Below are 6,219 nucleotides of genomic sequence, written 5' to 3' on the forward strand. Positions count from 1 at the left end.
CTGCCTTAATTCTCATGCTTTTGCTAGTTACCTTGAGCAAAACAACCACAGCTCCTAATCTTGAATTATCATTGTGTACAAGAATGCAAAATCCATAATAGGGATATCATAAATTCTCATATGTATGAGAATTATTGTACACCTGGGCTGCAGAGCAGGAGTACCACCTCCACCTGGTTTTCAAGGACTCCTTCAACCTTAACTATACCTACTCATGTAGGAATCTGTTTGACATGCAGAGCTGCCATTTTTTAACTTGTTGCAGTTTTCTTGTGATGGGGGGGTGTACATGTAACAAGAGGCATTCTTTGTATCAGGTTCTTAAAAGGTGAATGAGCAAGGGCAGTACAAAGATGGCAACAGTAGACAATCATGGTCATCACTTCAAAAGTTACCTCTAATTGTTGGTACAAAAAAAATCCGAATGCACTCATTCCTCCTGATAATAGAAGCTTGACATGCAGGAAATAACACAGGAACCTAGGAAGGTGCCTTAAACAGGGTCAGACCATTGTAGCATGAGTTCCAGGTGGGATCCTCTCCCAGCCCTATCAGTAGATGTTGGGGATTGAAACTGCCTGCGTACAAAATGAATGCTCCAATTGAGCTCTGATTCTTCCTAAAGAGCACAAGACAGGGCAGGTTTTTTTCTTTCACTGGGTCTGTTGATGATTGTAGGACTACAAAGTTATGACTGACCTGCTCAAGCTATGATACAATTGAGATACTTGGAGACAAAAGAGAGAATAGGATAAACAAACAAACAAAAAAACCAATGCTTACTGGCCCTTAGGGGGGGAAATACCCTAATTTGGATTTAGGAATAACAGAGTACAAAACTGTGAAACTCACATTTTACAAGCTTTCCATTATATGCTCACTTATTTAAAAGTTAACCCTACTAATTGCATTGGGATCATTAAACATAACAGGGTGATTACATGTTACTTTCAGTGAGTGTATAATCTCTGTAAATAGCTGGGCGGCATGAATCAACGCAAACACTTGTACCTGTGTAGACAGACAACTTGTACCTGTGTTTAGAGTACTATGAATAACCTTAATGGGATCAAGTTTCAAAGGCATTCATTTATTGCAAACTTGCATTATAGCCAATGAGACCACTTAGCTGAAGAATCAGCTGTGTTTTGAACTTTAATGCTGCTTGGCAGAGCAATACTATGCATGTCTTCTCAGTCATAAACTAAATGGGACTGGCAGGGAAGTATATATATGATTGTAGTCTTCGTGGATTACCTTGGAACTAATGGGGATTAAAACAAGGCAAGTAATGTGTAGCCAGAAATATATCATTTGGTTACGGTAATTTATATCCATGCATTTTGCATAATTTAAGCTGCAATCCCATACACATTTATTTACCTGCAACTGAACTTGGTGAGGCTTCTAAATTGACAAATTTAGGATTGTACTATTCTCACTGTTGCAGCTAGTAAAGTGGAGGGCCTGTCATTTTTAATTTCATTTCATTTTCCCAAATCGGAACTGAAATAGTATTAACAAATGAAAATGTCCCTTTAAACTTGAATTGAGTGCCTCAGCCTCCCTCCTGTGAAAGGAACTGTTTTGTACCCCTCATTAGATGGGAGTGGAAGGGCACAAACAGCTTTCAGACAAAGGTGAGTTCCAGCATCTTTTATTTAGAAATTAATTATGGAATAATTAAATTAAGGCACATTTATTGGAACACACCCATTCAGTGCCAAAAATCAAAACCTTACATGCCAGGAAACACACTTCTCAAAACCAAGGATTGCATTCAGCTTGGTTCTATTCAGAGCAGACTCGCTGAAATTGGTTAATATTGTTAATGTAGGTGCATTGATTTTAATGTCTTAAGTAGAAGCTGGAAACAACCTCAAGTCCCTTTCCTCCTCTAAAACCCAAAAAGCTAATTATTTTAGCTCTATAGACAAAATATAGGAGTTTAAGAGAAAGTCCACCACATCTTAGCAGTGGAACCTATTTTCAACTCAATGGCTCAACCTCAGATATTTGAAAGGAAAAAAACAAAAAGTTAGACCATATGCACCACAAAATAATTACAACCATCCTCCACATATCTAAAATTAGGAATAATGTCTTCCAGATTTTGACACATCAGTCGATGTGACAGGCAAACCATTTTGAGACCCCACATTACATATTTTAGAAATCCACTGACAAAATGGACCCTAAAACAGGATCACAGGCATTGCTAAGCAAGCTAAAAAGTCTACCTTGCTTGCCATCACTGCAAAAAATAGTTTGTTGAATCACTCCCTACTTGTATTTCCCAACCAGTGGGTCAGAAAACCTGTGGCATCTACACATCAGAGGCAAATTGTAATACTCACTCAAAACAACAACTTGTATGAGCACCTTATGGTGAACCATCATCAGATCTACCCCCAGAGTTGACTAATAGTTTAGCCAAAGGTATTTGAGTTTGCTTAGCCAACATTTGTCCACAAATTGTCTGCTGAAGAATCAGAAGTGTGAATGTGTGTGAAACACATTTGCAACTGATATCACAAAGTTGTATTTAGCTGTGTAAATACTATACATTTAAGGCACATTTAAAGCACACACACTACCCCAAAGAATAATAGAAACTAGTTTTCTCCTCACAGAGCTATAATTCCCAGCAACCTTAACAAACTACAGTTACCGGGATTCTTTTTGTGAACATGCTTTAAATGTGCTTTAAAATTCTATGGTGTTTGCAGACACTGCAAAAAGGATAACTTCTTGAACTGTCATATGATAGGACACTCAACAATATTTTTTGGGAACTGAAATTAACTGGATGTTGGCTTCATATCACCAAATTACTCACTACAGTGGTACCTCGGGTTAAGTACTTAATTCGTTCCGGAGGTCCGTACTTAACCTGAAACTGTTCTTAACCTGAAGCACCACTTTAGCTAATGGGGCCTCCTGCTGCTGCTGCACCGCCGGAGCCCGATTTCTGTTCTCATCCTGAAGCAAAGTTCTTAACCTGAAGCACTATTTCTGGGTTAGCGGAGTCTGTAACCTGAAGCGTATGTAACCCGAGGTACCACTGTACTGAGTATCCTGAGCTTGCTAATGAAGCAGTACCTTTGCTGCTGCAATTTGGTAGCCAATACCTTTGCTGGAGGTTTTCAGGCAATGACTGCTATGAAGATAAAATCTCAGGTCCCACACTGAGTACACATTGGCAAAACACAAGCTTTAGGGATCCCACCAATACTTTCCAAAACAGACTTGACCATGAATGAAAACATGACAAACTGAAAATTGTTAATAGTTTCATCTAACACCACTTTGGTATATTTATAGAATACATTTTTATGGCTTATGAAGCAATATTCTGAAGTCATGACTGGTGTTCTTACATTCTCATAAAAAAAAACCTGATTGAATTTGTAAGTACTATAAATAGTTAAAGAATTCCACATTAATGGGGGCATCAAGAACAATTTTTGCTTGGATGGTTATAAAGTCGGCAAAGCTTCACTTAAAATGCATAAAACTGATGGCTGCCAAAGAGCTAAGGTCCAAAATTCATGTGACAATAAATCACTGGGTCAGTAAATACAAAGTAAATTTGGACCTGTGGATCATACCAAAAAGGTTGAAAAGCACTACCCTACCTCAAGCAGTTTTCTGGAAAACTTAAGGAAGCTGGCAAGATACTACTCCTGCTTCCCCCTTCCTTCACATTAATTCCATTGCAAGCTGATGCTGTTCCCTCAAGACACAGTTTAAATAAGAAATTGTAATTATTTTTAAGGAGCATACATAGGTTAGAAATTTATCTCAGTACTTTTCATTCAAGAAAGAGTGAGAATTCAGCTGCTCAGACTACAAAAGAGAGTAGTATCCAAAAAGTACAAAGCCCTGTTATGCAATTCAAACACAGGCTGTTGGGAATGAGAGTCTGAATCAGCCAGAAGTTGGGAACCTTTGACTCTTCAGTTGATGTTGGACTCTGTCACCCATCATCCTTGATCATTAGCCATGGGAGTTGAAGTCTACAACATCTGGAAGTCCTCAGGGTCCCATAATTGAAATAAATCAGGTGGTGACCGTGATTCTTGGCTGCCTTTTATCGAGAATGGTGCTGGATAACAAGTTTGTCCTCATACAGTGAGATCTACTGAGCAAGCATTAGGTTGTTTTCTATCTGTGTTGTGGCAAGAAGCAAGCATTTCGCTATTTTTACAGGGGGAGGGAGGCGCTAACAGGCAACCATAGGCAGCTGCAATTCTAGGTGTAACGCTTTAACTGAGAGAAAACACCCCAATTATGTGGGGGAGGGATGTCTGGCTATATTCCCAAAAATCGGAATTTGGGGGGGGGGGTGGAGAATGCAGCCTGAATCAGCTGCTGAATTTAGTTTAACTTGAGGTGTAGGCTACAACAGTGCTTTTTTTCTAAATACCGTATTTTTCGCCCCATAAGACGCACTTTTTCCCCTCCAAAAATGAAGGGGAAATCGGGGTGCGTCTTATGGGGCGAATGCCTGCAAGCCTCGCGCGCCCGGCAGGAGGTCCCACCGGGTGCGCGAGGCTTGGGGCGGCAGCGGACTGCTTGCGCGCACCTAGAAGCTTGGGGCGCGCTGAGCTCAGCACGCCCCAAGCTCCTGGTGTAGCGCAGCGATCCGCTAGCCCTGGGAGAGCCCCGCGGCTCTCCCAGGGCTAGCGGACTGCTTGCCGGCACGCAGAAGCTTGGGGCGCGCTGAGCTCAGCACGCCCCAAGCTCCTGGTGTAGCGCAGCACACCTGGGGGGGAAATAAAATTTTTTCCCTTTATTTCCCCCCCAAAAATCTAGGTGCGTCTTATGGGCCGGTGCGTCTTATGGGGCGAAAAATACGGTAAACAAAAAAAAAGTTTAGGGGTTCTCTCATTTTGACTCAAGAAAAACACCATTTTATAGTTCAAATCATGAAAAATAAATACAGTAAATTGACAAAAGTACAAAGATTCACAAAATGTTTAGGGGGCATGCGTACCCCTGCATACCCCCAGAAAAAAAGCACTGGGAAAGAAAGAATGATTAAGATGACATAATTGTCTTTCAGAGTTCCTCAAACGAAACATGTTATTTGTTTAAAAGATAAATAATAAATGAGACCAAAAAACATACCTTTAAAACACTTTTGATTCTGTAGTGCTCCACCCTTCTGTCAGTGAGCGGCTGACCCAGCCCGCTTTTAGGGTTCTATTTTTCTAAATATTGTTTCTGTTTATGCAAACCTCCCAGTTTCCTCAGCCCTTATGTTAGGTCCTTATGTGAGGATAATGCCATTTTGTCTACATAAGGATTCACACTCATCATCATCATCAACCTTTTATTCGACCGTCAGTCAGAAAAAAGTACAAGTGTAAAACCTGGTTTTCTCTGGGTAGGGAGCTAAATTGACATAGAAGTGGGTCTATAAAATTTTGTCTAAGCTCTGCATAAGAAGGGCAAGTCAAGAGAATGTGTTCGGTGGACTCAACCACACCCATGGCACAATGACAGGTTCTCTGGGCATATGGTACTCCCCTGTACCTTCCCCACAATATCGCAGAGTCAAGGACATTTAATCTAGCCGCTGTAAGAAGTCTGCGGTATTCCACATAGTGGATTTCTGCAAGGTAGGGGGCTGGTATGGTCCGATAGATCTGGTCCCCTAGGAACATCCCTGGTTTTACCTGGGCTATGTCCTCTTGTCTAGCAATGTCACTCAGTCTCCGGGAGATCACAGCTCTAGCTTGATTGTACGACGTAGACTCAAAGTAAAGGTGAGACAATCCGCAGGATTGAACCTCATTAGTGACCTCCCTTTCCCACGATGATTGGAAATCGTCCCTCAATATCAAGGGGGCAATACCCACTGGTTTAAAACAAAGCTTGAGCCATAGCCAGAGCTTCGTCTTCAAGGCCACATACCGTAGAGCTTGCCAGCCGACCTCTAATCTCATAACTGCACCCGCTACCGAGGGGGGAATCCTAAGGATGGCTCTAAGGAATCGCGTTTGGATAGAATCCAGTTTCAAAAAGTCCCTACGGGAGCCTAAAGAGATGCCCACCAAAAGAAGGGGGAGGACTTTCATTTGAAAGAGTCTCAAAGCTATCGTCACTGATTGAGCCTGATTCTTAGCATATAGAGATCTAATCTGGATGGCTGCTTTAGATGCATTAGTTGTTATATAGTCTCTATGGGCCAGAAAAGACCTATTTGACCGT

General features: G+C 41.4%; 1 long non-coding RNA gene across 1 annotated transcript; it reads right to left on the reverse strand.

Annotated features, from left to right (window-relative positions):
* Positions 1-231: 231 nt before the first annotated feature.
* LOC308595467 lies at positions 232-5,310 on the reverse strand. Its single transcript, XR_014012048.1, has 3 exons — positions 5,134-5,310; positions 3,639-3,736; positions 232-727 (listed from the first exon to the last, which is right to left on the reverse strand). It is a non-coding gene; the product is annotated as an uncharacterized lncRNA (long non-coding RNA).
* Between the last annotated feature and the right edge of the window lie 909 nt (positions 5,311-6,219).

The sequence above is a fragment of the Podarcis bocagei genome (assembly GCF_964188305.1).
Source record: "Podarcis bocagei genome assembly, chromosome: 10".
Classification (NCBI taxonomy): Eukaryota; Metazoa; Chordata; class Lepidosauria; order Squamata; family Lacertidae; genus Podarcis; species Podarcis bocagei.